The 24,241-nt window shown below is 37.9% G+C and overlaps 1 protein-coding gene and 1 pseudogene across 6 annotated transcripts in view; both read right to left on the bottom strand.

The window, feature by feature from the left end:
• The window catches only part of SNTG1 (syntrophin gamma 1), a 913,627-nt gene that overhangs the window by 598,057 nt on the left and 291,329 nt on the right, over window positions 1-24,241 (bottom strand). For all 6 annotated transcript variants that reach the window (XM_070076592.1, XM_051843717.2, XM_051843715.2 and 3 more), the window contains one exon: window positions 19,778-19,850. The gene's annotated coding sequence lies outside the window, so the exon portion shown is untranslated. The remainder of the gene's footprint in view (window positions 1-19,777; window positions 19,851-24,241) is intronic.
• LOC127490781 (short coiled-coil protein B pseudogene) lies at window positions 12,803-16,203 on the bottom strand (annotated as a pseudogene).

Raw genomic sequence — 24,241 nt, 5'->3', positions numbered from 1 at the left:
CTCTCTCTGTCTCTCTCTCTCTCACTGTCTAACTCTGCCTGTCAACAACAACAACAAAAAAAAAAAAAAAAAGAAAGAAAATGTGAATTACTTTACCAAATCACTTCTCTCTGTCTTAAAGGTCCATGAGAAAAATATTGAAGAAAGATACTATTACTTAATTTCTTTTAAATTGAGATTTAGTGTTTCCATCACATAGAGAAATATGTTTACTTTCAATAAGGCACAAGCATCACACATGTAACATAAATAATAAATGAATTTTAAAAACCCTCAAATTCGAAAGATTTTTATTTCTCCATTGTATTTTATTTATATTGAAACTGAGATACAGAGCTTAAGAGAACTTTCCTCTGTGAAAATGGTTGTTAAAGGTAGAGAAAGGACCTCAACTTGTGATCTCAGAACAGCCTTCTTATTCTTTAATAATTCTCCTTCATAAATGGAGGTACATAGGCAGACAGATATTGTACATGCACATAAAATCCCTGAAACAATGAAGCAAAAATGAACACTTTCATTTGATAGCAAATCGTTTTTACTATACCCACAATAATAGTATAATCTCTTGTAGGACCCTTCTATAAGTGTTATATTATTCATTTTCAAGTGTTAAATGACACATCATGTGTAAAGCAACTAGAAAAGTCCAATCATTAAGCTGTAATACTCACTGTATGTTGTTATTATAGGCAACATTAAACTCCTATCTTTCAGACTCAAATAATAGAAACTTAGTATTTCATCAGCTATCGTAAAGAGGCTATCTATATCCTTTTAAATTATTCAATTGTCTCTTTAGGCAATTATTCTGATCTATGTTTTGATCAAAGAAGTTTTATATTCATATTTAAAGGTGGAAGATAGAGTACTCAATGACTATTAGAAAGTATTTAAAATTATATAATTGCTCTACTTTATATGGAGAAGAAATTAATCTTCCAAATGAACAAAGACATACAAAGTATAAAAATGTCTACTAGTACAACAGAGGCTTTAGTATTATTTCATTGTTAGAAACAAGGCTCTGTTTTTAAATAAATGAGTAAATCCTGGATTGATTTCTTACTTTTCCTGTGCAAGATATCTGAGGCATAGCACAGATATGATTCTTTTGTTAAAATGTTCAATAAAAAATAAAACAAATTCAAAAGTGAGAAAACGATATGACCAAATTCATGCTTTCCTGCCAGAGATAAGTCCATGCCTGTGCATCTGGGCTAAGAGGGCTTCATTCTTGAGCCAAGTGTAACAGGAGTGTAAGAGAGAATGGGAAAAAGTCTGTTAGTAACCAAGGACCACAGAGAACCAGTGCTGTCTCAAATCCATAAAGCAGATGAGCAGCTGAGCCAGAGACTGCCACAAGCCAAGCCAGGATGACTCCAAACTGCTCTTCGTGTTGTTCTTTGTGAAGGGAAGAAAAGAGACTAGAAGGAGGGGAATGGGAGGGGAGAGGGAAGGGGAAGAAAGGAGAGGAGAGGATGGAAGGGAGGAAGAGGAGGGGAGGGGACAGGAGGAGAGGGGAGGGTAGGAGGAAAGAAGCAAATTCTGCAGTTGTGACTTCTTTCAGAGGCTTTCAGAGGGAGCACCAGACAGCACACCACATCTGGGCCTGGACAAGTAGGCCCTGCTGGTCTTGGCAGACCTGGATACCCTGAGCCTCCTCTATGGAGCCTCTGATGCCGTGCAATCCAGTAAACAGTTCAAAATAAACAACCAAAAGTCAAAATTAGAGACCCTCCCTTTTATTACCCTGCCACAATGTACCAATTTCCTGGGAAGACAAACAGTTACTGGTAATTGTTATCACTGGTCTCATCTCAAGAATATGTTCTCCCTCATAATTCTGCATTAGAGGATGGCTTTTTCAATAAATTCACAGCTAATTAACCAAAAACAGCTAGGTAGATGACTTGCCCAGCTGTTCCCAAATGTCTGCTTGTGGATGAGTGAGATAGTACTGATTCACCTGGCATCTTTGAACAACCTATAACAATAACCCGTATTTTATTCTGCAATGTTACTTCCAATGAATCAAATGTGAATAAGAATTATTTTTAAAATAAGATGCAAGTTTTCTTCCTGTCACCTAATTACTATGTAAGAATTTATAGCACTTGATGTCAGAGAGACTTTTGACCCTGGAGAATCATGGCCTAATAATACAGAAAACAACCTGACAGTTTTGAAATAACACCCCATATGCCAAAGAACTTCTAAAACAAGGAGTATTTTTGATATATATAGCAAGATAAATAAAAACAGAAAACACATACTGAAATGATCAAATGTAAAAAGACCAGTAAAAGAAAAAAAATAATCAAGTGCGTGTCCAGAAAATACTCTATCCCGGCATCATTTATTGGCAATGAAAGGCAAGCTGCTTGCAATGTAATTGCACCATTCTTTTTAAGCCCAATTTAGTCTTATTATCTTGTCGTTCCGTCCTTTTCCTTCATATACTCTGGCCGCTTTGCTGCATCACTGAAACAGTTGAACAGGGGGCTGTTTCCCCCTTAGAGCCCTTTATGCAATGTGCTCTCAGATGATTGAGCAGGTCATTGCTGTGATGTGTGTAGAATCCTGCTGGGTTTGTCAAGAAGAAGTGGTCAAATGGCTTACAAAACTTCTGCAAAAGTGTGCAAGAAGCTTTATTGAAGCAATTTACCTTTAAGAGACACTGGCAAATGTTTGAAGAAGAAAAGAGGTCTTCCTTGCCATACCCTGCGCAAGTTTTCAAAAGAACAACTATATCCATGTGATTTTTGATTGTTAATTATTGATGACCAATTATTTATTTTCTGAAAGAGAAATAATTTAAATGAACTGTAGCTGCGCTCTGATGGTCTCAGTGTCATCTACAGCAGACTTAGAAACACCAAATTCAAATAAATCCATGTTGTAATTGTGAGAGAAAACATAGACACTAATCTTGACCACCTGTGGTTCAGACTGACCTCAATCACAGAACACAATGAGTATAAAAGATAAATAGCAGATGAATTTTGCATTAGACTAACATCATAGTCACAGCAATATATAGTTGTTCTAGGAAGAATTGGACGCAGAAAGCCGACCTTTGTTTCCAAAGATTTATAGAAGGCCTCTGAATTACACAGTAGTCATATCTGAATCCTGGGGCTGAATAGAGACTCTGTTGGAGAGTAGGCATTTGAATCACACTTGGCAAATGCAGTAATAAATGAATGAATGGAAGCAACCAAGGGATTGTTAGGAGTAATTTAAATTTCAACTAGAAAATACAAGATACTCATATGATAACCAAGTGTTTTCCCACTGTTCACTAAATAGCCTTCACTAGAAGATGCTCTAGAGGACAAATAATTGAGATCAGAATTTGCTGTACAATTTAAAGTTAGGATTCAAGCAATCTCATTTCTGAGATCTGCTACTGAAATTTTAAATTCCTGTATCTTATTTTTGTATATTACAACATGTTTTGTGCTTAAAATATTCAATATTCTTACTTATTAGGATATTTTTTCCCTTCTGAAATATACTAAATATTCTGCTGTGGGAAGGCCACAGGGTAGCAAACTTCAGGGAGAATGGGCACAAGGATCTTGCATGTTTAAATGGTATACCTTGAACTGCAGAGTTTGAATTTTGTAATGTTCCTTCTGATACAAGGCTATGATCTATCACCAGTACAACAAATTCAGAAATAAAACTGATAATTATCACTGAAATTCAACTTATAACTTGCAGTCTTATGTAAATTATCCATTTCATTCTTATCAGTGGGTCTCCTAGTACGGTCCCTTCACCACCACCAACTGTATACTCATTAGAACTGCAAGTTAGTCAGCTCAATCCTACACCTCCCAAATCTGGATATTGAGGTTCAGGCCTTGAAAGCTGAGTTTCCACAAGCCCTACAGGTGAGTCTGCTGTATGCTCGGTTTTGAGAATCTCTGAGCTATTATAAATAAAATTCAGAATAACAACAAAATTATTTCCATTCTATGAATTGCATCCTTCAATCCATAGTATCTCTGTTGGTAATTACATTTTCCGAAAAGTTTCTAAGCGCAGTGGCTTGGAGGTTGAAAAAACATTCTGTCCAAGGTGAGGGGCATGCTGCTTCTCTCTTGGTCTTCTGTGGTTTTTGGAGGAAGCATACCTCAATAATAGGATTATCTGGTCCTCTTACAAAGGAACAAAAAACATTGCTTGTTTAAAGGAAGACCCAGAACACAAGAAGACTCTGCAGCAGGTCTAGGCTGTTTTGCCACAGGGGTCACAATATCCAGCAGATCCAATGGGACGTAGAGTCTCCCCGGAAGAGAGCAGGCTCTTCAGATGAATCCCAGAAAAGGCCCCTAGGATTCTGGAGCAGGGCAGATTCATCTTCACTGGGTATGTGTGCTCCTTTCAATAAACAGATTCTGATCAGGTATAGGATTTAACAGAAATTGTACAGTTGACCGTAGGCCACCAAGTTACTCTGTGACCTAATTTTCCACTGTGAACTGTGTATTATTTGTCTCCAAAAGCTATAAAGTTGGGTGTACACAGAAACTGCTTTGCCCCATCATCAAATGGAAGTGTATCATGCCAAATTGGACTCAAGTTTTCCATGAAGCCATAAGAAAGCTACCCAAAGAAATAGTCCATATACTCCTGGTCCTCCTGTTCTATTATCTTTCCTCTCTCCGCCTGCACCTAAAACTCCAGCAGAGTTTTTTTGTATTCAGTGAGGGTGAAAATATTAAGGCTTTGGTTGTTTGTTGTAGATCTGCATTTGACACCATCACTGCCTGAGAGATGACATTTGCAGTGCTACCGTCCCACTAAGGAATAATTCTAAAGACATCATGAAAGAAAACCCTCTCAGTGAGAAGCACTAGATGAATGCATCTAGTTGTTCATTTTCTCAGGAAGGAAAGATAGTCAAAGATGGGGACGGACATTGATTCTTAAATGGAGGTTAATGAGCTGCTATGTGGTCATGGATTTAAAGAAAAACTACCAGAATGTAAGTGACAATGTCTGGGGAAGAAGGATATGAATAGAACTCTCAGGATGAGCATAGAATAAAAAGATATTTGCACCCTATGTGTATGATTGCCAGAAAGTGACTTCCACAGAACATTTTTTTTTTCTAATAACATGGATAAGACAGCCACTGTTATGTTATCAGTAAATCTGTTTCCCCAGCCATCCCTGTGATATTCGTGGGTTGAGACAAGTCACTAGGATGGCAGTGAAAGAGAGTATCTATGGGATAAGCGACATGGACTTCAATCAAGAGACAGATTCTGGTACAGCCACTGACCCCTGGGATAACCAGAAAGCTTTTGGTTTGTTTCATTGGACCTCTTCCACCATGGGAGTGGCAGCTCTTTTTTTCATAGTAGAATACTTATCAGTATTGATTTGATGCCCTGGTCACATACAGCATTTTTCTAAAATCTAAGAATTTATATTCTTTTAAACACTGCAACATTACAAAAAGCATTATTTCTGACTACGGAGCCCATTTCATAGTAAAAGAAGTATGACAACTGATTCACAATCATGAATTCTCTGAAACACAATTTCATCCAAGTTTACATGACTTTGTACAAATTAGCTATTATTTTTATAAACTATAAAATGAGCCCAAGAATATCATCTACTTAACAAGTCTGCAGTAAAAATTAATTGAAATTTTAGGTATAAAATTTTTCAAAGCTAGCTATGAGCTCTAGAATTAAAAAGAGTACTTGGTTTTTATAAATATATTTACTAAAAATAATTTACTTATAATTTGATAAACATTACATTAAGCACTTTACATATACTATCTATTTGCTACAATTGATCTTAGCCAAAAGGCCGAGAAGTGATTCTACTATCTATTTGCTATTCCCACAGCACCATAAATTTGTTGGAAGTAAGGTTCACAGAATTTAAGAAACTGTCAAAGATGTCACAATTTGCAGTGTACCTCTAGAGACATAACTTTTAACACAACTTCATGCACTTTCTAAGCATGCTGTAGAACTTTAACACCTTTGAAAGTACTTGTCATTCCCAGAGAGAAATCAGCGTCGCAGGTATCACTTGCAATAAGATAAATTTCAAATTTTCTTTTTTTAAAAAAAATTAGAAAGCTATCATTTAAAGTATTTTAGAAATCTGAGGTTTCATGGTAAAATTTTTAATTTAAAAAGTCAATAATGGCTAAATTTTACAAAAAGGATATTTAAATTTGGTTCATTTAATTTTTTTTCTCAAAACATGTGTTAGTCATTTTATTTTTATATTTAGAGCTTCAATTTATATTGTTCAAACATCAAGTTGAACATATTTGAATGTTGTTTATTGCCCTAAGTTATATTACTGCTGAAATCTGATCTTTTTACATTTTTTTCTTTAATTATTTAGTTAGTGAGGCATTAAGCCTTTTTTTTTTTTTTTTTTTTTTTTGACAGGCAGAGTGGACAGTGAGAGAGAGAGACAGAGAGAAAGGTCTTCCTTTTGCCGTTGGTTCACCCTCCAATGGCCACCGCAGCCGGCACGCTGCGGCCCATACACCGCGCTGATCTGATGGCAGGAGCCAGGAGCCAGGTGCTTTTCCTGGTCTCCCATGGGGTGCAGGGCCCAAGCACCTGGGCCATCCTCCACTGCACTCCCTGGCCACAGCAGAGAGCTGGCCTGGAAGAGGGGCAACCGGGACAGAATCCGGCGCCCCGACCGGGACTAGAACCTGGTGTGCCGGTGCCGCTAGGCGGAGGATTAGCCTAGTGAGCCGCAGCGCCGGCCTCATTAAGCCTTGACTATATTGTAAATTAAAAAATGGGTTATCTCAAAAATAATTAAATATTAACTTAAAATGTAGAAACATATTTTGAAAAATTGCCTTTAAAATCATTAATAGTCAATGTGAATGACATTAAATGAATGGAGTATTAAGAACAAAGGATATTTTAAAAGTTGAGTAAATGGGTTGGGTCATGTGTTAGATTTCCTTTGGCTATTTAGATAAAATCATTTTCCTAGAAGGGTAAAGGACACCGTGTGAAACAGTTACAAGAGTAAATATATGCATAAGATATGGAAACAAAATTTTTAAACTAGTATTAGGAATTCGGTATTGCAGGATGCATTTCAGGCTGAAGCCAGATACATAAGTCAAGATAAAAGATAGATTTTATTTTTTAATTTTAAAATATAGTCATCTTGTGTTCTGATGAAATTAGAGAAACAATAGAAATGAGAATTAGATGATGCTTACACAAGCAAAATAAAATTGCAGGAGCAAAATCTTTAAGTAAAGATTGAACCTTAAAGAGTGTTTTGCTGCGATGAAGTGTACACATCCCTTTCATAGTTAACAAAAGGGAAATGGATATAAGCACAGGTTGTTGGTAGATTTCTTGACTGATAGGTAATTCCCTCCATAATGTTTCCTTTTTCTAAAGAAACTTATGCTATTTCATTTATCTACTTCATTCTGATTATAAGACATAGCCATAAGAGAGGAAGTTCAATAAATTTTGCAAATAAATACAAAATATAAGGTAACCTTTATCCTGATTGTACTCCATCTGGGGATTATCACAGAACTTTATTTCTCTCACGTGAATATGTGGTTACTTCAAAAACTATGGAGAATTTAAAGGCCAAGTTCATTTTGGTCCAAAACGTTTTTCTTAGATTTATGTAGTTTTTTTTTTTAAATAATATGAAGCTTCCATGAACTTTATGCAGGTCATTCCCATATATGATCTCAACAATTTCGCACCCAAATAAATTTATCTCGTAATTCCATTCCTTACAAAATTTATAAATTGTCCTTGTTGCTGGATCAAATTATTACACCAACTAATATTTATAATCTGAGCTTTGAGTTCACAAAGTAAAAGCAAAGTCACCAGCACTGTTATATGTTTTCCTGTAGTCATGATTTGCTACCTGGGTAAGCAGGTAGAAATTTGATTGAACTCTTATTAATATTTTTGGGTTAAGTTTCACCATGAGAGAAAGGCAAGTGATTCTACTGTGGTATCATGGAATCTAAATTATATAGTCATGACATGTAGCCCTAAAGAGTTGGGAATACTCAAAATGCATTTGAGGCAATGATGGTTTGGAGTCCTTGACAAACTGAAAAAGCATGACTAAAGTGAGTGAATAACATTTTGGATATGAAATAGTCATATTCAATAATAGAATTTAGGGAATGACCATACAAAGAGTTGCCTCCTGACAAAGAGCCAAAACGATAGGTGGCACAGAACTAAAAGCCAAAGCGTTACATTAACCTAGTTTATGAATTCTGAATCATCAACACTACAAAGTAGTGTAGGGCAATATGACTATTCAAGTGCTAAAATCTTTATTAAATAAGGAAAATTGATTACATGTTCGGTAGAAGATGCTGCCAAATATGCCAATGATCAAAAACATCTCCTGAGAAGCATATTTTTGTTTTTTGACAGGCAGAGTTAGACAGTGAGAGAGAAAGAGAGAGAAAGAAAGGTCTTCCTTCTGTTGGTTCAGCCCCTAAATTGCTGCTGCGGCCAGCGCGCTGCGATGATCCGAAGCCAGGAGCCAGGTGCTTCTTCCCGCTCTCCCATGTGGGTTCAGGGACCCAAGCACTTGGGCCATCCTCCCAGGCCACAGCAGAGAGCTGGACTGGAAGAGGAGCAACCAGGACAGAATCTGGCGCCCCAACCGGGGCTAGAACCCCGGGAGGATTAGCCAAGTGAGCCACGGCACTGGCCAATAAGAAACAGTTTATTGGACTTATTGGATCACAGCAGATCAGGACAACGAAAGAACCAGGTGAACGCATGTCCCCCTCTAGGACTAAATGTTTCTGCCATGGAATGATTAAGACAGTCACTAAGAAAGATGGAGATGAAGCCATGGCACCAAGGGATTTCCAGGTTTGCATCAGAATAAGAAGGTGAAGAGAACATTCAAGAGACTTCAGCAGGTAGAGAAGATTTGTTGATGGTAAAAGAAGTAGAAGGAGAATGGTTAGAGGATTTTGGAGATTAGGTGAGGATGAGATAATGGGTCAGATTAGAGGTTAAAGTGATATGAGGTAAGTCACAGAAGGATGTAATGCAGAGCTGGCCATTACTTGGCATCAAGCACTCAGGACTGTTTCGTCTCTTAGGACAATACCTTTGAGGCTAAAGGAGAGAATAATTATCATAGATTTCCTTTAAGGATCATTCAGCTCACATCAATTCTGGGTTTCTGGGTGTTTCATATCAATAGAATATTTACAGACAGGAAAAATAATTTGAGTGATCCAGGGTGTAGGCATAAAATGAGGAGCTGCTGGCTGCATAAGCTTTGTCAAAGCCAGGGTACATCTGACTATTGCAGTGGTGGCTGAGTCTGGAAGAAGAGACCAAAAGAGATGAATGAAACCCAAAAGTAATATGAAATAATTCTGATGAGCTGTTTGGTGTATTCTTCAATACATGCACCCACACAAAATAAAATATATTTTCTCTGGAAATTGGCTTTCCTTTGCAGTTAGGATTACTTTTGTTATAAATATGCTGGTCAATTTGTGGACATAAAAACAAAATAATTTTACTCAGTAGCATGTATACATCTTTTACATCTGAGGAATCTTGAAAAAGTGCAAGAAATGCATTATGAAAAGATAGGCTTGGGTTTCAAAAGTTTCTGCACCAGAACAGAAGCGTAGTGATGTCTCAGGATTAGTTTGAGGCACTAACAAGGATAAGCCGGATGTTTAAAAACCCCAAATCAGAGCAACATAAGTTCTGCTAAAGCTGAAACAGGAACACACATTAAATTGATCAAGAGGCTTGGGCCAAAGAATGGAGAAATCACTGATTCTTTATGTGAAATTTGTAGAAACAATGTCTCATAGAAACCAGCAATTTACAAATATATAATTCATTTTATGAAGGGACAGGATAATATTGATGATGAAGTCCATAATGGCACACCATCTACACCATTTTTTCAGAAAAACACTAATGTTACTTGTACCTTAGTGAAATAGGACTGGACTGATTGCTTAGTAGCAAAAGCAACAGTCAGCAGCCAAGACCTCTCAACTGGTTTAGCCTACTCAATTCTGACTGGAAAACTGAAGTGCCGTAAATTTCTGCTCAATGGGTGGCGAAAATGTTATACCTAGATCAGCTACACAAAAGAGTAGAGCTTCCAATCGAAATTTGAAACTAGTGAGATCAAGAGCTCGAAGCATTTATTCAAATAATTTTAACAAGAAATGAAATATAGCTTCACCAGTATGATCCCGAAGACAGAACACTATCAAAGCAATGACTGTGTGGTAGAATTGATCCAGTTAAAGCAAAGTTCAAGGCATAAGTTTTTTGGAATGCTTGAGACTTCTTTCTTGTTGACTTTCTGGAGGGCCAAAATACAATAGCATCTGCTTATATGTAGAGTGCTTTGAGAAGGTTAACCAAAGCTTGAGTAGAGAGAAGCCCATGACAGTTTCACCAAAGAGCCTTTCCCTTCCCAGACAATGCTCCTGCTCCTGGCTGTCAACAAATGAGAGCAATTTTAGGAGTCACTAGCAAGTCCTAATTTGGCTCCTTCTCACTTATTTTTATATTTATCTTAAAAATATTTAAAAGGCACACAAATTTCTTATTTAAAAATGTAAAAAATGAATGCAAGTGATATAGTTAAATCCATGAAACCTTGGTTCTTTATAGCTGATATCACGGCTTTAACAAGTGTCTTGAAATTCATGGAGGTTATGTTGAAAAAAAGATGTTTATATTTTAATCTTTATCTTTCCTTTTTTCCATGAATATTTTAAACTCCTTTTACATTTATATATTACAGTTTATCAATTATATGTCACTTAACAAGAGTAATTTCTTGTAGTTTTAGATCCTGAAATATTAAAACAGATTAATTGACCAAATCTGAAAGTACAATTTACAGAAAATTCAATTGGTAATTATGGAATCCATCATGTGTATCTCAAAGCTTGATATTGTAATAAAAAACCAACAATCATCTATGTAAAATGCGATATAATTGACTGGTGTTATTATTGTATATTCATTATGTTGTATCTCTTTAACTCAGAAATATTTAAAAGGAAATATTTAAACTGAGTGTCTTTATTTTGATTTCATTTTAGAAAATATGTTTCTATTCTCATTCAGCTGTCACCACTTGCTCCATTCAATGTAGACACTACATACTGGAACACCAAAGTGTAGAAAACTTTGAAAATCTGGCTTGGTTTTTAAATAGCATAACATTTTTTTGTGCTATGTCATGACATTCTTTTAAAAGAGACTGAAATCATTTGGTGAGCTGGCCCCTTCTACAAATATGGATTTTTCTCCAAATGGGACTTTTTTAAAAGACTAACATACAGCATCACATCTCACATGCACTCTCCTGTTTATCTCATTACCTATCACTGAAAAATCCAAGAGGCAACATTTTATATCCTCTTTTCACTTTAGTCATATTTATATGCACACTAGTAACTTCATTAGTCAAAAATGAAAACCCTTTACCTCTTATTCAGTGTGCTAATGTTATTTTATGCTTTAGATGCCCAATACAACAAGTTGTTTAAGCAATAACTGCTGTAAATACCAGTTCAATTGAATTAAATTTTAAAAATTGTGAAAACATGTGTAGTGTGTAAATGAGCAACTTAGAAACTTTCCTGACCCCTTTCCTCATCTGTCCATGGAAGTAGGAATCATGAAAGTATCAGTTTTCTGGTTTTTCTTGAAATTCTAGTTTGTGGAAAGGTAAGGAGATTTGGATTATATTGAAGTAATTAAAATAGTGATTTATTCATAATACTGATACTAATATACTCAAGGAATTTTGCAAGAGTTGATCTGCTTGATACTACAAATAAACCTGGAGACTCTGTAATTTTTCAAGTGTTGACTTATATAAGTTTAGTCTAACTTAATCCATTTTCCTTTATATTCACTCAAAATATCTATTCAATACCATAGATAACACAAATCTGGAGTGAAAAAATTTGGAATTAGTTTACTACTATTTACCATCATGTACTTTTCCATCATTTTATTTTTCCTCAGAATTTTCTATTTTAAAGCACATATATGACTATAATTCCTATCTTTATAGATAGAAAGTGGTTATATTGGTATAAGGAAGTTTTTAACAGCAATTTTGGCATTCACTTTCAAGGAAAACTCATTTTTTAATCCTCCATTTGTTGTCAAGTGATTAAAGAGAAATCAGCAATCATATCTTATTAGTAAATAGCACAAATGACAAGACCTAGCTAAGAAAGTCTTATTTTGGTTAAATTTCAACAATTATAGTTCATAATACTGTCATAGATGATTAACATTACAATTACTTTTACAAATGGGAAGCAAGAGGCAAATACAAAAGAAGCACAACTTAGTGGACAAAGCACATAAAGTTGTGTATTCAGGACAAGACTCTGGTTACTTTTCTCAGCACAGTAATATTTTCTTATGTATCTTACTAAGCCTATAATAAAAAAAATAGTGCTAACCCTCTAAATAAAAGCAAATCTGATAACATATTCAAGTGTCATAAATATATACAATGCTAAATTGTATTATAAGATCTCTACAACATATTTGCACATTTTCATAGATTAATATAATACACAAATATGTGAAAATTAGATTAAGTAGTTAATTTTGCCTATATCGGACATTATCTTCATTACAATCCAATGAAGCCAACACAAAAGTACTTTATCTTTTGGAATCTAAGCAAGTTTCAAAAAAGAAGAAAGTCAGCAGCAGCAATTTCTCACAACATAAAGGGTATCAATACCTTATGTTCTTTTGCTTTTTGTGTCAGTGGTTCAAAAAAGAATGGAAGCTGACATGAGGTTTTCTATATATTGTCCAAAAACAGTTTTCTGATTTTAATTGCAGATTTTATTCATTAACTGAATCTACTCTTGCAGAGAAATTATCCAAATCAACATTTATCATCTTAGATAACAAACTCTTGGGCCGTGGTCTTACACTTGAAGTGCTCGGAGGGAATCTGGAAGACAGCTTACACCAGGAGACTTGGAACAACTGATACTTTGACAATTTTAATTTAATTACTTTTTGTTACTGAGTTGTGAAATCTCCTTAAATATTGAGTGTTAATCCCTTACAAAATATATAATTTGTAAATCTTTTTCCAAACTTCTTTTTTTTTCATTTTTAAAAATTTCTTTTATGCAGCAAAATATTTTAAGTTGATATCCCATATTCATGGGTTGGAAGTGTGTACAGATTCTATAAAATTTCAGCAGCACTCTTCACAGAAGTTTTTAAAATCTAAAATTCATAAATAACTGCAAAAGACATGAGTAGTGAAAACAATCTAGAGAAAAAAACAAAGATGGTAGCATCATATTTCCTGATTGTAGGTTATATTATGTTAATATATAGGTTAATAAGAAATATGGTACTGGTATAAAATAGAAATAAGATCAATGAAAAAGAATAGATAGTCCAAAAATAAACTCAAGCACATATGGTCAACATGATTTTAGGAGTATACAAGAAGATGCGATGGGAAAAAGGTAATTTCTATAATAAATGATACAGAGACATCTGGATTTTACATGTGAAAGAAGAAATTGAGACCTTTACGTAAGTAATACCATCCACTACAACCAACTCAAATTGGATTAAAGACTAAAATATGAGAGTTGAAACAGTAGCACTCTTAAGAAAAAAATCATAGGGAACTATCCTTAACATTGTCCTTAACAATGCTTTTTTAGATATAACAGCAAGTTATTGAGCAGGAAAAGCAAAAATAAATGTGACTACATCAAAAGATAAATATTCTTATAAGGGAAAGAATGTTCCCTTGAAGGAATGCTGTATAGAGATAAAAGCATTGATGAAAGATAATACTGAAGAATTGCACAAAGCAATAACTAGGTATGATGAAGAACAAAACTAATGATCAGGAAATGAATGACAAGGCTGCAGGGAAGACAGAATTTATGAACAACTAGAACTTCAGGAAGGAACGATTGGCCAAGTGATGATTGAAAGGTGCAGATCAATCAAGGAACATATTGACAAGTTATTTACTGCCATTGAGAAAGTGTTTCATATGTACGTATTCTCTATCATTCATCTTTTTGAATGATGGTATTTTCTTATTAATACCAAAATGAATATGTTAGATCATGACCTAAAATTTCCTGAATTTTTCTTGGTCGGGGGGGCGTTGAGGCAGAGAGAGGGGGTGAGAGAGAAGAGGGGAAGGAGAGTTTGGAAGAGAAGATGAAAAAGAGAGAAAAATTGAATGTAAAATGGTAACACCTCTTGGATAGACAGCTCTACAATTCCTTAAATAACTTAGTATTTGATGGACTACTAAGCATTCAAGCACCCATTTAGAAAGCATCTGTAAATCCTGAATATAGATGTTTATAACAGTTTTATTCATGACTATCTCCAGAAGATGAATGGACAAACTGTGAAACATGCCAGAGTGGCATACTGTCTATAAAAAATAAACTACCTGTCAAATCACAAAAAGCAAATGATTAACCTAAGATATATATTCTTAAGTGAAGATGCCAGTCTGAAAAATCTGTATGCCACATGATTCCAATTACTGTCTATGTCATTAGGGAGAAGGCAAAACTGTTCAGATAGCAAAAAATCAGAGGTTTCCAGGGGTTCAGCAATGAGGGGAGAAGGGTTGAGTAGGTGAGACAAGGAGATATTTCTGGGTACTAAAACTCCTTTCTATGATACTGTATGGTGGGCGAAATGCACTTGTCAAAACAGATAGAACCTTGCAACACAAAGAGTAAGTATTGATGTATGTATGCAAATGAACACAAATATTAAAGAGGTCAGTGCATTAGATAAGTATTTACCCATGGAGCCAGTAAGGCTGCTGTTCATTCCCATCAAACCATGCCCCTGTTGTTTTATTGTTCAGCCTCTTAATCATGAGCTCTGAACTACTACTGGGTATAGCTGGCCTTTTGAGGAAATCAGGGCCTGAGAGGACCCAACTGATTTGGGCTCAGCACCCTGGCTACTGCAACTCTTCCTCTGTGGGAATTACAGAGGCTGTGCTTTGCAAGAAAAATTCCTGTGTCCGGGAGAAGAGGAGACAGTCATACATGACAGCTTTTGATGCATGGACTATCTCTGAGGGGTTATAGCCGTGGGGTGGTGCAGGCCATCCACAGGAATATTCCAGTCTGAGAGCAAGGAGAGTGGCTGCAATCCAGAGGTCAGGCAGGGTTGAGTGCAGGTAGAAAGTCCTATGGACTAGGTGCACTCTCATAGTAAAGTCACATTCTGGGCTTTCTCCAACTCTGATCTGCAACTTTGATGCACTAACCAACCTGCAACATGATATTTATAAGAATGGTCTTGAAAACTTTTGTTGATTTTGTTTTTCCTTCATTGAAGGGGTCTCATGGAAACCTAATGATTTTTCTTGTCAGTCTTCCTCAGAAACACAAGAATACAGTTTTAATCCTAAGAGGTTGTCAATGGTCTTCATCTAGGCAGAATTATCCAAACTTCTCTTGAGTAAATCTTCTTTAATGGGAAAATATGGAATTATCAAGACCAAAACATTCCAGATCAATTTGCTCCTGAAAAAAAGCAATACCAGGATCTTCAGGAAAGTTCATTTATATTAACTCAGTGATAGAAAAGAGGACAATAAAAGAATATTTTTAAGCCTCTTCTCAACTATGGTAGAAAGGCTTTGAAGTATTTAGAATATAGCCATGGAAATGTTCCCATCACATGATCACAATTTCTGAAATGTTCATTGGGATCCCAATCATTTTGTCATGATAGTAACCATGGAGTCACAAAAGGAAATGATAGTTTCTCTTACAAAACTCTCATGAAGGGCCGGCGCCGTGGCTCACTAGGCTAATCCTCCGCCTAGCGGCGCCGGCACACCGGGTTCTAGTCCCGGTCGGGGCGCCGGATTCTGTCCCGGTTGCCCCTCTTCCAGGCCAGCCCTCTGCTGTGGCCAGGGAGTGCAGTGGAGGATGGCCCAGGTGCTTGGGCCCTGCACCCCATGGGAGACCAGGAAAAGCACCTGGCTCCTGGCTCCTGCCATCGGATCAGCGCGGTGCGCCGGCCGCAGCGCGCCAGCCGTGGCGGCCATTGGAGGGTGAACCAACGGCAAAGGAAGACCTTTCTCTCTGTCTCTCTCTCTCACTGTCCACTCTGCCTGTCAAAAAAAAAAAAAAAAAAAAAAAAAAAAAAAAAAAAAACTCTCATGAAGAAAGAAAACAACCAAACAATCAAATGCAATGGTGAACTTCTATTTGATCCCCCAGGGAAACTCATTTCTTCTAACACCCTGGCCAAGAGTCACACTTGCCTTCCCTACTGGAAGCTGATTCAGTCAGATCCAATGTGCAAAGTGGAGGGGCAGCAGATCACAGAATAGATAAATACAGTTTTTCAGGATATAAAGTCAGTCCTGAGCTCAAGACTAAGCTTGTTTGCATTTTGACCACTGTGTCATTTTATGCACTACACACAGTGAGTAAAATTAGAAATAGAGATGTTCTACCAGGAAGTCTGTGTCCCTAACATCACCAACACGCCTGAAAGAACTGGGCATTCGAACAACACTGCTGGTGGCAAATGGGTTAATAAAAATTGTATTCTATGAACAACTATATTGTGTATCTCAAAGACAGTACAGACCACATGATTGATTCAAGTACACAGGCGGGTGCCTTGAACATCCCCAAAGCATAGAAAAGCAGCAACAGTTAAAACTCACCCATTAAAATAGTAAGCATTTTCATTATTATAATCTTGTAATGCCAGCAAGATAATACCCCAAGAGTCTGAGATCTTCTCTAACCAAGTAGAAAAATCCTGAGCACATGACAGGGGAAGGCAGTCCCACTGTGATCGCAGTTGGTGCTCAGGACATCCCGGAGGCTTTAGATCATGAACTGTTTTCCATTCAAATGTGAGTCAAGTCTAGCTTTCAATTGTGAGCCAAAATGAGAATGAAGAAAATATGAAAAGGAAGGTAAGTATATATATATATATATATATATATATATATTATATGTAATATATATGAAATACTTATTATATATAAAATGCTTCATATTATTATATTAAAATATATGCAATATATTATTATACTTAATAAGATAGAGGAATGTTAGAAATGCCTCTAGAGATATGTGGATATATTAACTGCTCTTTTAAAAGCTGTTAATGTCAAAAGATGATACTTTGAGGATGGGAACAGCCTCCCTCAATTGAATCTCTTACTTCTGATACAACTGCCATTCTTCCTTTCTTGATATATGACTTGTACTCTTCAGTGGACTTTCATTGGTATTTAATGCAAATATGATCCTTTAAAACTCTATAGCCTGGGCCGGTGCTGCAGCAGCTAACTAGGCTAATCCTCCACCAGCGGCGCCGCCACCCCGGGGGTTCTAGTCCTGGTCGGGCCAATGGATTCTGTGCCAGTTGCTCCTCTTCCATTCCAGCTCTCTGCTGTGGCCCGGAGTGCAGTGGAGGATGGCCCAAGTGCTTGGGCCCTGCACCCACATGGGAGACCAGGATAAGCACCTGGCTCCTGCCTTTGGATCAGCGCAGTGCGCCGGCCAAAGTGTGCCGGCCGCGGCGGCCCTTGGAGGATGAACCAACAGAAAAAGGAAGACCTTTCTCTCTGTCTCTCTCTCTCACTGTCCACTCTGCCTGTCAAAAAAAAAAAAAAAAAGAAAAAGAAAGAAAGAAAGAAAGAAAGAAAGAAAGAAAGAAAGAAAAGAAAAGAAAAGAAAAGAAAAGAAAAGAAAAGAAAAGAAAAGAAAAGAAAAGAAAAGAAAAGAAAAGAAAAGAAAAGAAACGAAACGAAACGAAACGAAACTCTACAGCCTGGATTTCGTACAGTAAGTATGTGAAAGCAAATGCTAACATTGGGAATGTCTAAATAGGCAGCAAATGACCCCCTCTTGCATACCAATAACCTTGCCACTCTTGGCTGGCACAGATTAAGTTTGGATGTTCCCCCTTCTACCATTTTTTCTAAGTATCTTTAGCTGACTTCTTCCACAGAGACTGCAAAATGAAGGCCTGGGAATGAATGTCCATATAATGGGCAGAATTTGCAGAATGAGAAAGGATTTTAGAGATAAGGAAAGACCGAGGCAGGGAAGCAAGTTCTGGATCCCGCAGTTCAGCTTTATCTTTTATTTATTGGCCTTTTATATCACATTTTATTTAAACAAAAGATATAACTATGACAATTCACTTAACAAGTTAAATATAATCTAGCAATTATTGTGCATTATAAAGGGTTCTTTTTGATTTCTAACAAAATGTGCATTTGCAATCTGACTTATTTTAATGATGAAAATACAATGTATAATTTAAAGATGAGAAGAAAAGCTACCTGAATACAAATAACGAATATTCAAATTAATTAGGTGGAGGGAAAAGAGGAATTAATCTATCATCAGTCCATTCCTCCCTGGCTTTTACTATGAATAATGCAATTCAATATGGTGTCCAGGTCCAACAGAATACTCAGGAAACAGAAGTGCTCTGAGGCCTCCGTGTTTGCAATCCTAAGTGTCTGACCTTGCTGTAGGTCCTCAGGAACCCAGCCAGGAAGTCCTGTCATAGGCAATCAGCATCGAGACCTTCAGTCCTAAAATTCTGTGATAGTCATGACACAGAGCCATGCACTCAAGGATTCCATCCTATATTGAAGGATAATCTAATATATCACATATACAGAATGCACTTTTCAATATTTACATCCCTTGAAATAAAGCAGATAGCAATGTGGTTTGTGATTCTTACTGAAGGACCTCTGCAAGCCCTAAGACTGCCAGGATGCAAGGACTCAAAATACTGTGATAGTTTATTAGAGCAATAGATTCAGTGCGTTCAATCCTAAGCTTTGGTGGTCAGTTTCCATTCCTTCTGAAGAACAGCGTGTAATTACTTCCAAAAGGAGAGTTGAGCCAGCACCAGGCCAGGGACTTTCTGGATCTCCTAACTGCTTCACATGTGCTGACCCATATTGCCTTCCTGATGGCACATTTGATTCATTTTACTAATTTCACACTTACCCCTTGTTTGCAGCAAATGAAAGGGAAGATGGCAGTTCCCTAGTCACAGTGCAGGGAAGCAATTCAGGAAACATCTCTGCCCAGCCCTCCTTGGGATGTTGCCTATCTCCCCTTCTGCATGACTCCCATTCTTATCTTATGAGGCGTCACTGATCTCTTCTTTAATAAAGTAAGCTGTTGAAAAACTGAGTGATATTCCTTATTCCCGTAAAATCCACTTGTTAAAGGAACAACACAAATTCCAAATGGTTGTTTCAGTGCATAGTGTGGAAAGCTCCGTGGAAATACAACCTAACCACAGCTTACCAGTGTTCTGTTTCCCACTCCAGGAGATTAAAATGAATGCTACCGCTTTTGCAGAACAGAGCAAGAGACTTCAAATAGCTTACTATTTCAAAGTAGCTTGAAGAGAGGATATTGAATGTTTCATCACAAGGAAAGGACCGATATTTGAGAAGATGCCTGTTCTAATTATCCTGATTTGATCACTGCAGTGTACACATGGTTCAAAACACCACATAGCACCATGTAGAATTGCATGATTATTTAACAGATTTAATAAATAAAGAACAAAAAATAAAATTACAACAGTACCAGGAAAATGATTGTCTTACTGTAATGTACAAAGTGATTAATTCTTCATTTATTTACCCATAACACTTTATTGCAAAGAAATATTCTTACTTGAATTTGGGAAGAGCAGCCTTCCTGTCACTGTGGTCACTTCTCTGGCAATCTCAACATTCTGGAGGGTAATCTAGAGGCAGAATAAAAAATAATAAGTCCTGGGAGCATTCAAAATAGAAGCAGTGACATGTAAACATTGAAATGCATTTGCTTTATCCATAGGAAGACAATGCATGCCATGCACACCTGTCAACTCATGATTTTACCACAATTTGTTGGCAATGTACAGAAAAAAATTCAAGTCCCTCTGAATATCCAGAGAGAAAATAAGGTAATATTTTCCAAATGGCTAATGTCACAAGAGTAAATTCAATAGAATAGACTTTGAGGAAATTGGTTAATCTGCCCAAAGCTGCTTCTGCCAGCAGTTGAAACTTGATGCTAAACTACTAATACTGAGATCATTAGAATGAGGTTCCAAGTTTAAATAAGTTATAATATTTAAAAGCATTCGTTGTAAGGAATAGTCTAGTGATTTAAGCCAAGAAGTGATGGCTTTTTTATGAGACTCAGCTATTAGCTCAGTTTTATGGTGAGGAGAGGGGAATCGACCCTCTAAAAGGTCCTGTAATTCAAGGCTTGAGCATTAAATTACTTTTTCCAGAGGCTAAGATGATGCTTCTGCTTTTGCCACTTGATTTTTAGTGATCCCAGTTATGTTCCCTGTCCTCCCTTGAAAGGAATTCTAATGTTGAACGTACTCTAATGCTTTAAATCAATGATAGCCAGGTGAGGCAGCTATATTTGACAGGACTCTGAAAATCAGAAATTTCGGTGGCGCAGGGCTGGCTGCAAAAGGATCCTTCATGTAGCTAATTTAATATATACATTGGGGCTGGTGTTGTGGTATAGTGGGTTAAGCTGCCACCTGCATACTGGCATCCCATATGAGTGCCTATTTGAGTACCGGCTGATTCACATCCAGACCAGCTCCCTGATAATGAGCCTGGGAAAGCAGGGGATGATGACCCAAGTACTTGGAACCTGGGTGACTCAGATGGAGTTTTAGGTTACAGTCCAATTCTGACATTCCAATTCTGAATATGATTCATGTTTTAATATTTATTTATTTGAGAGGCAGAATTACAGAGAGTGAAGGAGAGTCTTCTATGTGCTAGTTCACTCCCCAAATGGCTGCAATGGCCAGACTTGTGTCGATCCAAAGCTAGGAGCTTCTTCCAGGTCTCCCATGTGGGTGCAGGGACCCAAGCACTTGGGCCATCTTCCACTGCTTTCCCAGGTCATTAGCAGGGAGTTGGATTGAAAGTGGACCAGCCAGGACTCGAACCAGAACCCATATGGGATGCCTGCACTACAGGAGGAAGCTTAACCTACTATGTCACTGTGTTGGCCCCAAGTTTAAAAGAGGATTAAAATACACACTTTTATAACATGCAGTTTTAAGGAGCTCTCTAGAAACAAAAAGTCGAAGAATATCCCAGTAGGGAGCTCTACAGCAGAATAAAAGCTTGTGAGGTGTGTAAGAAATAATTTCTGGATAGCTCCTGACTCCCACCCTCTGACAAGTCCTTGATTGTTGCCTGGGCTGCGACTCAGTGAGTTTCTTTACTGTGATGAGATTTCCTTAGAGCAGAGGTGTTGTGTTTTGCAGATGCAATCTCCTAAACAGGGGAAATTTGAGTTAACCAATTTGAAGGAGATGCAAACTTGATTGGACAGAAGCTCCAACAAATGGTGAGAAATTCAAATGGGGACAGATTTTCCCCATTTGAAGCAGACTTGGAAGCAGGAAGCTGCCAGATTGGGACAGGGTTGTGTGACTATGTTCTTTAGAAGGTGGACACTTGGAGTTCTGGGTATCTGGGCACATAACCAGAAAGCAGAGACATCTATCTCACCAATGCAAAAGAACCAGGTTCTGCCAATCACCTAAATAAGCTTGGGGAAAAGCCACAGGTTCCAGATGGGAACACAGTTCAGCTCACAGAGTTATCACAGCCCCTTGAGAGTCTGAGTATAGAACCCAGTTATGTTGTGCCTGCATTTCTAATGCATCGGCCCCAAGAAAGCTACTGAGTGATGTTTCAAAACACTGCTTTCAGTAAATCTTTTATGCAGAAAAAGATAATCATTGAAGGTTATCATCCTTAAACCAAAAATCTGAAATCCAAAATTATTAGAACTTCTGAAAGATTTTTGGTGCCTACATTAACATCATAAATAGAAAATTCACATTATTAAACAATGTTCCATCATAAGATTATAAAAAACTACTGTGTAAGATCACAGAATAGGCCGGCGCTGCGGCTTACTAGGCTAATCCTCCACCTGCAGTGCCGGTACTCCAGGTTCTAGTCCCGGTTGGGGTGCCGGTTCTGTCCCGGTTGCTCTTCTTCCTGTCCAGCTCTCTGCTGTGGCCTGGGAAGGTAGTGGAGGATGGCCCAAGTCCTTGGGCCCTGCACCCCATGGGAGACCAGGAGGAAGCGCCTGGCTCCTGGCTTTGGATCAGTGCAGCGCACTGGCCTTAGTGGCCATTTGAGGGGTGAGACAATGGAAGGAAGACCTTTCTCTCTGTCTCTCTCTCTCACTGTCTAACTCTGCCTGTCAAAAAAAAAAAAAAAAAAAAAAGAAAGAAAAGAAAAGATCACAGAATATGTGTTTAGGCTGTGCACGAAAGCTGAATGAATTTAATATTTCAACTTGGATCCCATCCCCAAGTGTCTCATAATGTACATAAATATTCCAAAATATGAAAAAAATCAGAAACACTTCTATGTCTCAACTATCATGCACATGACACAATTCTTATGCCTCTCTTCCTTGTTATGGTGTCCCTAACTCTTTTTTTTTTTTTTTTGACAGGCAGAGTGGACAGTGAGAAAGAGAGAGAGAGAAAAGTCTTCCTTTGCCATTGGTTCACCCTCCAATGGCCACCACGACTGGCACACTGCGGCCGGAGCACCGTGCTGATCCGATGGCAGGAGCCAGATACTTATCCTGGTCTCCCATGGGGTGCAGGGCCCAAGTACTTGGGCCATCCTCCACTGCACTCCCTGGCCACAGCAGAGAGCTGGCCTGGAAGAGGGGCAACTGGGAGAGAATCCGGCACCCCGACCGGGACTAGAACCCGGTGTGCCGGCGCCGCAAGGTGGAGGATTAGCCTAGTGAGCCGCGGCGCCGGCTGTGGTGTCCCTAACTCTTAGCATCGACATGGAATGTATCACATGTGTGGTTTAACTTTTGTTTTATAAGTTAAAAAATTCAGAACTACATACTATGTCAAAATAATAGTAATTGTTGTACAGTTATCACTGTCATACCTTCAAATGTAAGTTTCTTTTAGGTTCTTTGCTTTACTTATTTTATATGAACCAATCATTTTATTCTAGTCTGATTGTAATCATTTATTGATTTTGTTCTATGGGGTTTATTTCTAAGATGGTAAATAGGCATCAAACCTCTCAATAAGAAAGTATTTTCATATTCCATAGGAACAACACTGAGGCGTGAACACTCCTGAAGGAACAACATGCTGTGCTCACTGACGCTAGCTTACATCTGGTTTTTGCGAGAACAAGTGGGAACAGATCTTATATTTGATTACAATGGCCCAGGCAACCATTCTCAGGGTCTGGAATACTAAGTGTAAATAACAATGACAGGCCGGCGCCGTAGCTCACTAGGCTAATCCTCCACCTGGTGGCGCCGGCACACCGGGTTCTAGTCCCGGTCGGGGCACCGGATTCTGTCCCGGTTGCCCCTCTTCCAGGCCAGCTCTCTGCTGTGGCCAGGGAGTGCAGTGGAGGACGGCCCAAGTGCTTGGGTCCTGCACCCCATGGGAGACCAGGAGAAGCACCTGGCTCCTCCCTTCGGATCAGCGTGGAGTGCGGGCCGCAGCGTGCCAGCCTTGGCAGCCATTGGAGGGTGAACCAACGGCAAAAGGAAGACCTTTCTCTCTGTCTCTCTCTCTCACTGTCCACTCTGCCTGTCAAAAAAAAAATAATAATAATAACAATGACAAAAAGGACCTCATTGAAGCTTTTAAAAACTGTTTGTTTATTGACTTTCATCTATGTGAAAGGCAGAGCATGATCATCCACCCACTGGTTCACTCCCCTAATGCCCACAACAGCCAGAAATGGACCAGGTTAAAGCCAGGAGACTGTATTTCCATCTGGGTCTCCCATCCACAATTTTCTGCCTCTAGATGTGTCACATGGAAGCTGTATTGGCAATAGAGTAGCCAGGACTCAAATCAGGTGCTCTGATATGGAATGTGGGAGTTCTGAGCAGCAGCTTCACTTGCTAAGCCACAACACCCATCTTTTTGTTTTACTGCTAAATAATTATTACGTCCCCTATTAAAAATCTATATGCAACACTGTGGAAAATGAAGACACCAAACAAAACCACAAACCAAGACAATCGACAATCCAAAGAAAAGTTCACTACACCTAATGAAGAAAATAAAAACCCAGATAAAGCAGATTGGTTGATGTA

This window comes from Oryctolagus cuniculus, chromosome 6 (assembly GCF_964237555.1).
Source record: "Oryctolagus cuniculus chromosome 6, mOryCun1.1, whole genome shotgun sequence".
Taxonomy (NCBI): Eukaryota; Metazoa; Chordata; class Mammalia; order Lagomorpha; family Leporidae; genus Oryctolagus; species Oryctolagus cuniculus.
Note: the sequence above shows the minus strand (reverse complement) of the source record. Positions and strands in the feature narration are given on the sequence as shown.